A 15443-nucleotide genomic window follows, 5' to 3' on the forward strand; every position below is an offset into this window, starting at 1 on the left:
CTGGGGATGCAGTGCAGTAAGTTCAGAGAGTGCACTGGCACCACTGGGTATGCAGTGCAGTGAGTCCAGAGAGTGCAGTGGCACCACTGTGGATGCACTGCAGTGAGTCCAGAGAGTGCACTGGCACCACTGGGGATGCACTGCAGTGAGTCCAGAGATTGCACTGGCACCACTGGGGATGCAGTTCAGTGAGTCCAGAGAGTGCACTGGCACCACTGGGGATGCAGTGCAGTGAGTCCAGAGAGTGCACTGGCACCACTGAGAATGCACTGCAGTGAGTCCAGAGAGCGCACTGGCACCACTGGGGATGCAGTGCAGTGAGTCCAGAGATTGCACTGGCACCACTGGGGATGCAGTGCTGTGACTCCAGAGAGCGCACTGGCACCACTGGTGATGCACTGCAGTGAGTCCAGAGAGTGCACTGGCACCACTGGGGATGCAGTGCAGTGAGTCCAGAGAGTGCACTGGCACCAATGTGGATGCACTGCAGTGACTCGAAAGAGTGCACTGGCACCACTGGGGAAGCAGTGCAGTGAGTCCAGAGAGTGCACTGGCACCACTGGGGATGCACTGCAGTGAGTCCAGAGAGTGCAGTGGCACCACTGGGGATGCACTGCAGTGAGTCCAGAGAGTGCACTGGCACCACTGGGGATGCAGTGCAGTGAGTCCAGAGAGTGCACTGGCACCACTGGGGATGCACTGCAGTGAGTCCAGAGAGTGCACTGGCACCACTGGGGATGCAGTGCAGTGAGTCCAGAGAGTGCACTGGCACCACTGGGGATGCGGTGCTGGGAGTCCAGAGAGTGCTTTGGCACAAGGGGGATGCAGTGCAGTTACTCCAGAGAGTGCACTGGCACCACCGGGGATGCAGTGCAGTGAGTCCAGAGAGTGCACTGGCACCACTGGGGATGCAGTGCAGTGAGTCCAGAGAGTGCACTGGCACCACTGGGGATGCAGTGCTGTGACTCCAGAGAGCGCACTGGCACCACTGGGGATGCAGTGCAGTGAGTCCAGAGAGTGCACTGGCACCACTGAGAATGCACTTCAATGAGTCCAGAGAGTGCACTGGCACCACTGGGGATGCACTGCAGTGAGTCCAGAGAGTGCAGTGGCACCACTGGGGATGCACTGCAGTGAGTCCAGAGAGTGCTTTGGCACCAGTGGGGATGCACTGCAGTTACTCCAGAGACTGCACTGGCACCACTGGGGATGCAGTGCAGTGAGTCCAGAGAGTGCACTGGCACCAGTGGGGATGCACTGCAGTGAGTCCAGAGAGTGCACTGGCACCACTGGGGATGCACTGCAGTGAGTCCAGAGAGTGCACTGTCACCACTGGGGATGCAGTACAGTGAGTCCACAGAGTGCACTGGCACCACTGGGGATGCAGTGCAGTGAGTCCAGAGAGTGCACTGGCACTACTGGGGATGCAGTGCAGTGAATCCAGTGAGTGCACTGGCACCACTGGGGATGCAGTGCAGTGAGTCCAGAGAGTGCACTGGCACCACTGGGGATGCAGTGCAGTGAGTCCAGAGAGTGCACTGGCACCACTGGGGATGCACTGCAGTGAGTCCAGAGAGTGCACTGGCACCACTGGGGATGCAGTGCAGTGAGTCCAGAGAGTGCACTGGCACCACTGGGGATGCGGTGCTGGGAGTCCAGAGAGTGCTTTGGCACAAGGGGGATGCAGTGCAGTTACTCCAGAGAGTGCACTGGCACCACCGGGGATGCAGTGCAGTGAGTCCAGAGAGTGCACTGGCACCACTGGGGATGCAGTGCAGTGAGTCGAGAGATTGCACTGGCACCACTGGGGATGCAGTGCTGTGACTCCAGAGAGCGCACTGGCACCACTGGGGATGCAGTGCAGTGAGTCCAGAGAGTGCACTGGCACCACTGGGGATGCACTGCAGTGAGTCCAGAGAGTGCAGTGGCACCACTGGGGATGCACTGCAGTGAGTCCAGAGAGTGCTTTGGCACCAGTGGGGATGCACTGCAGTTACTCCAGAGACTGCACTGGCACCACTGGGGATGCAGTGCAGTGAGTCCAGAGAGTGCACTGGCACCAGTGGGGATGCACTGCAGTGAGTCCAGAGAGTGCACTGGCACCACTGGGGATGCACTGCAGTGAGTCCAGAGAGTGCACTGTCACCACTGGGGATGCAGTACAGTGAGTCCACAGAGTGCACTGGCACCACTGGGGATGCAGTGCAGTGAGTCCAGAGAGTGCACTGGCACTACTGGGGATGCAGTGCAGTGAATCCAGTGAGTGCACTGGCACCACTGGGGATGCAGTGCAGTGAGTCCAGAGAGTGCACTGGCACCACTGGGGATGCAGTGCAGTGAGTCCAGAGAGTGCACTGGCACCACTGGGGATGCACTGCAGTGAGTCCAGAGAGTGCACTGGCACCACTGGGGATGCAGTGCAGTGAGTCCAGAGAGTGCACTGGCACCACTGGGGATGCGGTGCTGGGAGTCCAGAGAGTGCTTTGGCACAAGGGGGATGCAGTGCAGTTACTCCAGAGAGTGCACTGGCACCACCGGGGATGCAGTGCAGTGAGTCCAGAGAGTGCACTGGCACCACTGGGGATGCAGTGCAGTGAGTCGAGAGATTGCACTGGCACCACTGGGGATGCAGTGCTGTGACTCCAGAGAGCGCACTGGCACCACTGGGGATGCAGTGCAGTGAGTCCAGAGAGTGCACTGGCACCACTGAGAATGCACTTCAATGAGTCCAGAGAGTGCACTGGCACCACTGGGGATGCACTGCAGTGAGTCCTGAGAGTGCAGTGGCACCACTGGGGATGCACTGCAGTGAGTCCAGAGAGTGCTTTGGCACCAGTGGGGATGCACTGCAGTTACTCCAGAGACTGCACTGGCACCACTGGGGATGCAGTGCAGTGAGTCCAGAGAGTGCACTGGCACCAGTGGGGATGCACTGCAGTGAGTCCAGAGAGTGCACTGGCACCACTGGGGATGCACTGCAGTGAGTCCAGAGAGTGCACTGTCACCACTGGGGATGCAGTACAGTGAGTCCACAGAGTGCACTGGCACCACTGGGGATGCAGTGCAGTGAGTCCAGAGAGTGCACTGGCACTACTGGGGATGCAGTGCAGTGAATCCAGTGAGTGCACTGGCACCACTGGGGATGCAGTGCAGTGAGTCCAGAGAGTGCACTGGCACCACTGGGGATGCAGTGCAGTGAGTCCAGAGAGTGCACTGGCACCACTGGGGATGCACAGCAGTGAGTCCAGAGAGTGAACTGTCACTACTGGGGATGCAGTGCAGTGAGTCCAGAGAGTGCACTGGCACCACTGGGGATGCAGTGCAGTGAGTCCTGAGAGTGCACTGGCACCACTGGGGATGCAGTACAGTGAGTCCAGAGAGTGCACTGGCACCACTGGGGATGCACTGCAGTGAGTCCAGAGAGTGTACTGGCACCACTGGGGATGCACTGAAGTGAGTCCAGAGAGTGCACTGGCACCACTGAGAATGCACTTCAGTGAGTCCAGAGAGTGCACTGGCACCACTGGGGATGCAGTGCAGTGAGTCCAGAGAGTGCGCTGGAACCACTGGGGATGCAGTGCAGTGAGTCCAGAGAGTGCACTGGCACCACTGGGGATGCACTGCAGTGAGTCCAGAGATTGCACTGGCACCACTGGGGATGCAGTACAGTGAGTCCACACAGTGCACTAGCACCACTGGGGATGCAGTGCAGTGAGTCCAGAGAGTGCACTGGCACCACTGGGGATGCAGTGCAGTGAGTCCAGAGAGTGCACTGGCACCACTGCGGATGCACTGCAGTGAGTCCAGAGAGTGCACTGGCTCCACTGGGGATGCACTGCAGTGAGTCCAGAGAGTGCACTGGCACCACTGGGGATGCACTGCAGTGAGTCCAGAGAGTGTACTGGCACCACTGGGGATGCACTGAAGTGAGTCCAGAGAGTGCACTGGCACCACTGGGGATGCACTGCAGTGAGTCCAGAGAGTGCACTGGCACCACTGGGGATGCACTGCAGTGAGTCCACAGAGTGCACTAGCACTACTGGGGATGCAGTGCAGTGAGTCCAGAGAGTGCACTGGCACCACTGGGGATGCACTGCAGTGAGTCCAGAGAGTGCACTGGCACCACTGGGGATGCACTGCAGTGAGTCCACAGAGTGCACTGGCACCACTGAGAATGCACTTCAGTGAGTCCAGAGAGTGCACTGGCACCACTGGGGATGCAGTGCAGTGAGTCCAGAGATTGCACTGGCACCACTGTGGATGCAGTGCTGTGACTCCAGAGAGCGCACAGGCACCACTGGGGATGCAGTGCAGTGAGTCCAGAGAGTGCACTGGCACCACTGGGGATGCACTGCAGTGAGCCCAGAGAGTGCACTGGCACCAGTGGGGATGCACTGCAGTGAGTCCAGTGAGTGCACTGGCACCACTGGGGAAGTAGTGCAGTGAGTCCAGAGAGTGCAGAGGCACCACTGGTGATGCAGTTTAGTGAGTCCAGAGAGTGCACTGGCACCACTGGGGATGCAGTGCAGTGAGTCCAGTGAGTGTACTGGCACCACTGGGGATGCACTGCAGTGAGTCCAGAGAGTGCACTGGCACCACTGAAAATGAACTTCAGTGAGTCCAGAGAGTGCACTGGCACCACTGGAGATGCACTTCAGTGAGTCCAGAGAGTGCACTGGCACCACTGGGGATGCAGTGCTGTGACTCCAGAGAGTGCACTGGCACCACTGGGGATGCAGTGTAGTGAGTCCAGAGAGTGCACTGGCACCACTGGGGATGCGGTGCAGTGAGTCCAGAGAGTGCACTGGCACCACTGGGGAAGCAGTGCAGTTACTCCAGAGACTGCACTGGCACCACTGGGGATGCAGTGCAGTGAGTCCAGAGAGTGCACTGGCACCACTGGGCATGCACTGCAGTGAGTCCAGAGAGTGCACTGTCACCACTGGGGATGCACTGCAGTGAGTCCAGAGAGTGCACTGTCACGACTGGGGATGCAGTGCAGTGAGTCCACAGAGTGCACTGGCACCACTGGGGATGCAGTGCAGTGAGTCCAGAGAGTGCACTGGCACCACTGGGGATGCACTGCAGTGAATCCAGTGAGTGCACTGGCACCACTGGGGATGCCCTTCAGTGAGTCCAGAGAGTGCACTGGCACCACTGGGGATGCAGTGCAGTGAGTCCAGAGAGTGCACTGGCACCACAGATGATGCAGTACAGTGAGTCCAGTGAGTGCACCTGCACCACTGGGTATGTAGTGCAGTGACTCGAGAGAGTGCACTTGCACCACTGGGGATGCAGTGCAGTGAGTCCAGAGAGTGCACTGGCACCACTGGGGATGCACTGCAGTGAGTCCAGAGAGTGCACTGGCACCACTGGGGATGCAGTGCAGTGAGTCCAGAGAGTGCACTGGCACCACTGGGGATGCACTGCAGTGAGTCCAGAGATTGCACTGGCACCACTGTGGATGCAGTGCAGTGAGTCCAGAGACTTCACTGGCACCACTGGGAATGCAGAGAAAAGAGTGCAGAGAGTGCACTGGCACCACTGGGGATGCAGTGCAGTGAGTCCAGAGAGTGCACTGGCACCACTGGGGATGCACTGCAGTGAGTCCAGAGAGTGCACTGGCACCACTGAGAATGAACTTCAGTGAGTCCAGAGAGTGCACTGGCACCACTGGGGATGCACTTCAGTGAGTCCAGAGAGTGCACTGGCACCACTGGGGATGCAGTGCTGTGACTCCAGAGAGTGCACTGGCACCACTGGGGATGCAGTGTAGTGAGTCCAGAGAGTGCACTGGCACCACTGGGGATGCGGTGCAGTGAGTCCAGAGAGTGCACTGGCACCACTGGGGAAGCAGTGCAGTTACTCCAGAGACTGCACTGGCACCACTGGGGATGCAGTGCAGTGAGTCCAGAGAGTGCACTGGCACCACTGGGCATGCACTGCAGTGAGTCCAGAGAGTGCACTGTCACCACTGGGGATGCACTGCAGTGAGTCCAGAGAGTGCACTGTCACCACTGGGGATGCAGTGCAGTGAGTCCACAGAGTGCACTGGCACCACTGGGGATGCAGTGCAGTGAGTCCAGAGAGTGCACTGGCACCACTGGGGATGCACTGCAGTGAATCCAGTGAGTGCACTGGCACCACTGGGGATACAGTGCAGTGAGTCCAGAGAGTGCACTGGCACCACTGGGGATGCAGTGCAGTGAGTCCAGAGAGTGCACTGGCACCACTGGAGATGCATTGCAGTGAGTCCAGAGAGTGCACTGGCACCACAGATGATGCAGTACAGTGAGTCCAGTGAGTGCACTGGCACCACTGGGTATGTAGTGCAGTGACTCGAGAGAGTGCACTTGCACCACTGGGGATGCAGTGCAGTGAGTCCAGAGAGTGCACTGGCACCACTGGGGATGCACTGCAGTGAGTCCAGAGAGTGCACTGGCACCACTGGGGATGCAGTGCAGTGAGTCCAGACAGTGCACTGGCACCACTGGGGATGCACTGCAGTGAGTCCAGAGATTGCACTGGCACCACTGTGGATGCAGTGCAGTGAGTCCAGAGACTTCACTGGCACCACTGGGAATGCAGAGAAGTGAGTGCAGAGAGTGCACTGGCACCACTGGGGATGCAGTGCAGTGAGTCCAGAGAGTGCACTGGCACCACTGGGGATGCAGTGCAGTGAGTCCAGAGAGTGCACTGGCACCACTGGAGATGCAGTACAGTGAGTCCAGTGAATGCACTGGAACCACTGGGGATGCAGTGCAGTGAGTCCAGAGAGTGCACTGGCACCACTGGTGATGCAGTACAGTGAGTCCAGTGAGTGCACTGGCACCACTGGGGATGCAGTGCAGTGAGTCCAGAGAGTGCACTGGCGCCACTGGGGATGCAGTGCAGTGAGTCCAGAGAGTGCACTGGCGCCACTGGGTGTGCACTGCAGGGAGTCCAGAGAGTGCACTGGCACCACTGGGGATGCACTGCAGTGAGTCTTGAGAGTGCACTGGCACCACTGGGGATGCAGTACAGTGAGTCCAGAGAGTGCACTGGCACCACTGGGGATGCACTGCAGTGAGTCCAGAGATTGCACTGGCACCACTGGGGATGCAGTACAGTGAGTCCAGAGATTGCACTGGCACCACTGGGGATGCAGTGCAGTGAGTCCAGAGAGTGCACTGGCACCACTGGGGATGCACTGCAGTGAGTCCAGAGAGTGCACTGGCACCACTGGGGATGCACTTCAGTGAGTCCAGAGAGTGCACTGGCACCACTGGTGATGCAGTCCAGTGAGTCCAGAGATTGCACTGACACCACTGGGGATGCGGTGCAGTGAGTCCAGAGAGTGCTCTGGCACCACTGGGGATGCAGTGCAGTGAGTCCAGAGAGTGCACTGGCACCACTGGGGATGCAGTGCAGTGAGTCCAGAGAGTGCACTGGCGCCACTGGGTATGCACTGCAGGGAGTCCAGAGAGTGCACTGGCACCACTGGGGATGCACTGCAGTGAGTCTTGAGAGTGCACTGGCACCACAGATGATGCAGTACAGTGAGTCCAGAGATTGCACTGACACCACTGGGGATGCGGTGCAGTGAGTCCAGAGAGTGCTCTGGCACCACTGGGGATGCAGTGCAGTGAGTCCAGAGACTGCACTGGCACCACTGGGGATGCACTGCAGTGAGTCCAGAGAGTGCACTGGCACCACTGGGGATGCACTGCAGTGAGTCCAGAGAGTGCACTGGCACCACTGGTGATGCAGTCCAGTGAGTCCAGTGAATGCACTGGCACCACTGGGGATGCAGTGCTGTGACTCCGGAGAGCGCACTGGCACCACTGGGGATGCAGTGCAGTCAGTCCAGTGAGTGCACTGGCACCACTGGGGATGCAGTGCAGTGAGTGCAGAGAGTGCAATGGCACCAATGGGGATGCACTTCAGTGAGTCCAGAGAGTGCACTGGCACCACTGGGGATGCAGTGCAGTGAGTCCAGAGATTGCACTGGCACCACTGGGGATGCAGTGCTGTGACTCCAGAGAGCGCACTGGCACCACTGGGGATGCAGTGCAGTGAGTGCAGAGAGTGCACTGGCACCACTGGGGATGCACTTCAGTGAGTTCAGAGAGTGCACTTGCACCACTGGGGATGGGTTTCAAGCCAACTGCATTAACCGCTCATGCTTCTTTCTTATGAGACGTTAGTAAACCAATTACATAGCCTTGTCAAGACTAAATCACAGTTAAAAATCCTGTACATCTCATGTGGCCAACCACTCCCAACTAGGATTCCAAGAACCAGGAGGTTCGGTGAAAATAGGGCTAGTGCTATTAGAGGGGTGATTATTAGGGTAAGCCCTAAGCTGTCTTTAATGGAGAAGTATGGGTGGAATGGGATTTTGTCGCAGTCTGATACGATTCCTAGTGGGTTATTTGAGCCTGATTCGTGTAGGAAGGTTAGGTGGACTAGGGTGATTCCTGCAATTAGGAAGGGCAGTAGGAAGTGGATGGCGAAGAATCGGGTTAAGGTTGGATTGTCTACTGAGAATCCTCCTCAGGCTCATTCTACTAGAGTTTGCCCAATGTACGGGATGGCTGAGAATAGGTTGGTGATTACGGTGGCCCCTCAGAATGACATTTGTCCTCATGGTAGGACATACCCTACGAAGGCAGTTGCTATTAGGGTGAGTAGGAGGATTACTCCTGTGTTTCAGGTTTCTTTGTATAGGTAGGAGCCGTAGTAGAGGCCTCGTCCGATGTGTAAGTAGATGCAGATAAAGAAGAGCGAAGCACCGTTGGCGTGGAGGTTGCGGATGAGCCATCCGTACTGGACGTCTCGGCATGTGTGAGCTACTGAGGAGAAGGCGAGTGAAGTGTCTGCGGTGTAGTGTATGGCTAGTAGCAGGCCTGTTAGGATTTGTGTGGCTAAGCAGATGGCTAGAAGGGAGCCGAAGTTTCATCAGGCAGAGATGTTGGAGGGGGCGGGTAGGTCGATTAGGGAGTTGTTGATTATTTTTAGTAGGGGATGGGATTTGCGGATGTTAGGGGCCATTAGTGAGTCTGTGTGTTATTAGGATTATTACCAGGATGGAGAGGGCGAAGGATCCTAGGTAGGCCTTAATTAGCCCTGTGTGTATTGAGGTTGCGGCTTTGCTTGCGGCTACTTGTAGTTCAGCAAGGCCCTCTGGCCCTATTTTTTTGAGTCAGGAGAGGTCGATCAAGTGTAGGGCAATGTTTTGTCCCTTTTCTAGTAGGTTTTTGGAGAAGAATCGGTGTACTAGGGGGTTGAAGTACCCTAATGCAGAGGAGAAGTTTATGAGGGGGTTTGGTTTGGGGTGAGTGAGGGTGTGTGTTATGTTCGATAGTTCTAGGGCTAGGATGATTCCTAGGATTGTTATGAGGATGGCAGCGGTTTTGGTGATAAGGGGTATGGTTATTGGGGGGGTTTTGGTTGGTGTGATGAAAGAGGTAATGATTATTCCTGCTGTAATGCTGCCTAGGGCGAGTCGGGTTAGGGGGGCGGTGATTAGTGGGTTGTTTTCGTTTATTGATACTATTGGGGGGATTCGGGTTTGTCCAGCTTGGACTAGGATGGTTATGCGGATGCTGTAGGTTGCGGTGAATGCTGTGGCTATAAGGGTTAGGAGTAGGGCTCAAGTATTTAGGTATGATGTGTTTAAGCTTTCGATGATGAGGTCTTTTGAGTAGAATCCGGCTAGGAATGGGGTTCCTATCAGCGCCAGGTTTCCGATGGTTAGGCAGGAAGTAGTGACTGGGAGTATTTTCTGTAGGCCTCCTATCTTTCGGATATCTTGTTCTCCGTTTAGGTTGTGGATGATAGACCCTGAGCATAGGAATAGTATGGCTTTAAAGAAGGCATGGGTTGAGATGTGTAGGAAGGCTAGTTGTGGGAGGTTTAGTCCGATAGTGACTATTATTAGTCCTAGTTGGCTGGATGTTGAGAAAGCAATGATTTTTTTGATGTCATTTTGGGTTAGGGCGCATGTGGCAGCGAATAGGGTTGATAGAGCACCTAGGCATAGGCAGGCAGTTAGGGCTGTCTGGTTGGTGGCTAGCAGGGGGTGCATGCGGATGAGCAGGAAGATTCCGGCTACTACTATGGTACTGGAGTGCAGTAGGGCTGATACTGGGGTGGGGCCTTCTATTGCTGCGGGCAGTCATGGGTGGAGTCCAAATTGGGCGGATTTTCCTGCGGCTGCGAGGATTAATCCTATGAGGGGGAGGATTGGGGTTTGGTGGGGGTGTACGGCTTGTTGGATCTCTCAGGTGTTGAATGTTGAAGCTAGTCATGCTATGCTCAGGATCAGTCCGATGTCTCCGATTCGGTTGTAGATTACGGCTCGTAGGGCGGCGGTGTTGGCATCTGCTCGGCCTTGTCATCAGCCGATGAGAAGGAAGGACATGATTCGTACTCCTTCCCAGCCTACGAATAGGAGGAATATGTTGTTTGCGGTTGTTAGGAGGAGTATGGCGACTAGGAATGTCAGTAGGTAGGTGAAAAATTTTGTTACGTATGGCTCTGAGGCCATGTATCATATGGCGAATTGTAGGATTGATCATGTTACAAATAGGGCGATTGGAAGAAATGTTATTGAGTATTGGTCTATTTTTAGGCTCAGGGGGATTTTAAAGTTTATAATGAATTTTCACTCCCAGTGGCAGGTGACAGATTCTACTCCCGAGTAGATGAATGCGGTTGTAGGGGCTAGGCTAATTAGGAATGCGGTTTTAACAGCGCGGGTGGTGGCTTGTGGGGTGTTTTTAAAGTTTTTAAATAGAAATGGCAGGATGATTGGGGTTAGGAGGATTGTCAGCGTGAGTAGTGTGAGGGAGTTGATTAGTAGTGTGGGGTTCACTCCTTTTACTTGGATTTGCACCAAGATGGGTGGTTCCTAAGACCAGTGGATTGCTGTTATCCTTTAAAAGTAAGGGGGCTGAGGTTTTAGGCTCAGATGTAAGAGTTAGCAGCTCTTGTTGGTTAAACCCTCCCCTCGGCAGGTAAGAAGGTTTGAACTTCTATTCTTAGAATCACAGTCTAATGTTTGGTTTAAACTATACTTGCATGAGGGGATTCCGGAGATCAGTTCGGGTTTGAGGATTAGGAGGAATATTGGGATAATGTGGAGTGTTATGAGCAGGTGTTCTCGCGTGGTTGAGTTTTGCATAGATGTGATGTGGGAGGGGATTGAGCCTTGTTGGGTCATTAGTAGTATGAATAAGGTGTAGGAGGCGGTTAGTAGGGTTGCGATTCCTGTTAGGATGATCGTGAAGGCAGATCAGTTGAATAAGGTGATTATAATGGTTAGCTCTGCTATGAGGTTTGTTGTTGGGGGTAAGGCTATGTTTGTTAGATTGGCCAGCAATCATCAGGTAGCTATGAGTGGTAGGAGAGGTTGTAGGCCTCGTGTGAGTAGTAGAATTCGGCTGTGCGTACGTTCATAGTTTGTGTTGGCTAGGCAGAATAGTATGGAGGAAGTTAGTCCATGGGAAATTATTAGGATCATTGCCCCTGAGAATGATCAGTGGGTTTGGATTATTCCTGCGGCGATAACTAGGCCTATGTGGCTAACGGATGAATAAGCGATTAGTGATTTTAGGTCTGTCTGTCGTAGGCAGATTGAGCTAGTCATTAGGGCGCCTCATAGGGCCAGGGTTAGGAAGGGGTAGTGCAGGAGGTTGGACAGTGGGCCCATAAATAGAGTGACTCGTATAATTCCGTATCCTCCTAGCTTTAGTAGTAGGGCGGCGAGGAGTATTGAGCCTGCGATGGGTGCTTCTACGTGGGCTTTTGGCAGTCAGAGGTGTAGGCCGTATAGTGGGGCTTTTACTATGAATGCTATGAGCAGTGCTAGACCTGATAGTATTCCTGTCCATGAGGTGGATAGGGTTGGGTGGGTTAGTTGTAGGGTTGGCAGGTGCAGGGTGCCAATTTTCACGTATAGGTGTATGATTGTGATTAGCAGGGGTAGAGAGCTTACTAGCGTGTAGAATAGCAGGTAGATGCCAGCGCTTAGGCGTTCTGGTTGGTTCCCCCATCGGGTGATTAAGATTAGGGTGGGAATGAGGGTTGCTTCAAATGAGATGTAAAATAGTGCTAGTTCTGTGGTGGAAAAGGCTAGTAGGATGAATGGCTGGACTGCGACTAAGGTTGAGATAAAGATTCGTTTGCGTTGTAGGGGTTCTTGTTGCAGGTGGTTTTGGCTTGCTATGATTATGAGTGGGAGTAGTCAGCAGGATAGTACTAGGAGGGGGGATGAGATTTGGTCAATTCCTGTTCAGTTGGATAAAAATTTGTAGGGGTAGTAGGTTGGGATTAATCGCTGTAGGCTTAGGGCAGCGATTAGGAGGCTGTATAAGGTGGTGTTAGTCCATAGAAATTTTGGTGGAGACAGCAGGGCTGTTGGAAGAAGTATGATTGTGGGTAGGATGATTTTTAGCATTGCAGGAGGTTTAGGTTGTGTAGATGGTCGGAGCCATGTGTGCGGGTGGAGGCTACTAGGATGGCCAGGCCTGTGCCCGCCTCACACGCTGAGAAGGTTAGCATGAGAATTGGTACCATGGTGAATGAGGAGACTTGGTTTTCGATGGATCATATTGATAGGCCTACGAATATCGATAATATTATGCTTTCAAGGCGTAGTAGGGCGGATACTAGGTGGGTTCGGTGGAAGGCTAGTCCTAGTCCGCTGAAAATGAAGGCTGAGTAGAAGCTTAAATGTAGGGGCGACATAAGAAAGTTACAGGGTTGGCTGTAATCTGCTGGGTCGAAACCAGCTATCTTTTTGGTTAGACTAACTTTCTGTTATTCTGCTCATTCTAGGCCCCCTTGAATTCACTCGTAGGCCAGTCCGAGTGTTAGGAGAAGGAGGATCACTACAGTTCAGGTGAGGGTCATTAGGGGGGATTGGAGTTGGACGGCTCATGGCAGGGGGAGTAGGAGGGCGATTTCTAGGTCGAATAGGACGAACAGGATGGCTACTGAGGAAGAATCGGACTGAGAATGGTAATCGAGCAGATCCAAGTGGGTCGAATCCACATTCGTACGGTGAGAGTTTCTCTGAGTCGGGGTTTATTTGGGCGAGTCAGAAGTTTAATGCGGTTAGGGCGGCGCTTAGGATTGATGATAGGGCGAATATGAACATGAGTGCGTTCATTGCTCTCCTCTGGGTTTATACCAGATTCTAGAGATTGGAAGTCAATTGTAATTAATATACTAGAAGAGCAAGATCCTCATCAGTAGATGGTTATGTAGAGGAATAGTCAGATGACGTCTACGAAGTGTCAGTATCAGGCTGCTGCCTCGAATCCGAAGTGGTGGTCTGATGTAAAGTGGAACTTGATCAGTCGGAAGAGGCAGACGGTCAGGAAGGAGGATCCGATGATTACGTGGAGTCCGTGGAATCCAGTGGCAACGAAGAAGGTAGATCCGTAGACGCTATCGGCGATTGAGAATGGGGCTTCGTGGTATTCTATTGCTTGTAGGGCTGTGAAGTAGAATCCCAGGAGGATCGTTAGGGTTAGGGCGTGGATGGCGTGTTTTCGGTTTCCTTCTGTGATGCTGTGATGGGCTCACGTTACGGTAACGCCTGAGGCTAGTAGGATGGCTGTGTTTAGTAGGGGGACTTCTATCGGGTTGAGTGGTTTAATTCCTGTTGGGGGTCATTGGCCTCCTAGTTCTGGGGTTGGGGCCAGGCTCGAGTGGAAGAACGCTCAGAAGAACCCTAAGAAGAAGAATGCTTCGGATGTGATGAAAAGGATTATGCCGTATCGTAGGCCTTTTTGGACTGTGGGAGTGTGATGGCCTTGGAAGGTGCTTTCTCGTACAATGTCTCGTCATCATTGGAGTATTACTAGGAGTATTGAGATGAGGCCTAGGGTTAGTAGTATGGATGAGTTGTAGTGGAATCACATGATTAATCCTGAGGTTGTGAGTAGGGCGGCGGCTGCCCCGAAGATTGGTCAAGGGCTTGGGTCAACTATGTGGTATGAGTGTGCTTGGTGTGCCATTAGATGTTTTCTTGTAAGTATAGGCTTAGAAGGAGCACGAAGACGTAGGCCTGGATTATGGCTACTGCTACTTCTAGGATGGTTAGGAGTAGTAGGATGATTATTGTTAGGATGGATACTGCAGGAAGGGTGGGTATTAATGCAATGGAGGCTGTAGAGATGAGTTGGATGAGTAAGTGTCCTGCTGTAAGGTTGGCTGTAAGGCGGACTCCGAGGGCTAGGGGGCGGATTAGTAGGCTGGTTGTTTCGATCAGGATTAGTGCGGGGATTAGGGGTGTAGGGGTACCTTCGGGTAATAGGTGGGCTAAAGAGGCTGATGGTTGGTTTCGTAGGCCTGTTAGTAGTGTGGCGAGCCATAGTGGGAAGGCTAGGGCTATGTTCATAGATAGTTGGGTGGTTGGGGTGAATGTATATGGAAGGAGGCCTAGAAGGTTGATTGTAAGAAGTATGATTATTAGGGATGTAAATATTATGGCTCATTTGTGGCCATTTTTGTTGAGTGGGACTATTAGTTGTTTTGTGATTAGGTGAAGGAGTCATGTTTGGATAGTAGAAAGGCGGTTGTTGATTCATCGGTTGTTTGGGGACGGGAATAGTAGGGCTGGGAAGAGTAGGGATAGTAGGATTAAGGGGATGCCGAATAGATTGGGGCTGGAAAATTGGTCAAAGAAGCTTAGGTTCATGGTCAGGATCATGGTGTGGGTTTGGTAGTGAGGGAGGTCTTATTTGATGGGGGGTTGGTTGTGGTGAAGGCTAGTAGTTTTGGTTGGATGAGGAGTGCTAGGGTTAATCAGGTTATAATTATGATTGAAAATCATGGTGTGGGGTTAAGCTGTGGCATATCATTAAGGAGGGGGAAGTCCCTCTTTGGCTAGCTTAAAAGGCTAGTGCTGTTGCATAGCTTCTTAATGATTAGGATGATGATAGAAGGGACGATCAGGCCTCGAAATGTGGGAGTGGGGTTGATTCTACTACAATGGGTATGTAGCTGTGATTAGCCCCGCAAATTTCTGAGCACTGTCCGTAAAAAATCCCAGGCCGGGTGGTAATGAATGAAGTTTGGTTTAGTCGGCCTGGGATTGCGTCTGTTTTAACTCCGAGCGTTGGGACTGCTCAGGAGTGGAGTACGTCTCCTGCAGTAATGATTACGCGGATGGGGGATTCTATTGGGATAACTACGCGGTGGTCAACTTCTAGCAGTTGGAAGTGGCCGTTGGGTAAGTCTTGGGTGGGCACTATGTAGGAGTCGAAGGATAGGTCTTTGAAGTCTGTGTATTCGTAGCTTCAGTATCATTGGTGGCCGATGGCTTTTAGGGTGAGGTCTGGTTCGTCGATTTCGTCCATTATGTAGAGGATTTGTAGGGATGGGAGGGCGAGGAGTACCAGGACGATAGCAGGTAGGATTGTCCAGATCAGCTCTACTTCTTGGGCGTC

General features: G+C 53.5%; 1 long non-coding RNA gene across 4 annotated transcripts in view; it reads left to right on the forward strand.

The window, feature by feature from the left end:
* Positions 1-15443, forward strand: part of LOC308186674 — a 413864-nt gene that overhangs the window by 195042 nt on the left and 203379 nt on the right. For all 4 annotated transcript variants that reach the window (XR_013944180.1, XR_013944181.1, XR_013944182.1 and 1 more), the window contains one exon: positions 8287-8382. This is a non-coding gene — a long non-coding RNA (uncharacterized lncRNA). The remainder of the gene's footprint in view (positions 1-8286; positions 8383-15443) is intronic.

The sequence above is a fragment of the Anser brachyrhynchus genome (assembly GCF_964034855.1).
Source record: "Anser brachyrhynchus genome assembly, contig: SCAFFOLD_79, whole genome shotgun sequence".
Taxonomy (NCBI): domain Eukaryota; kingdom Metazoa; phylum Chordata; class Aves; order Anseriformes; family Anatidae; genus Anser; species Anser brachyrhynchus.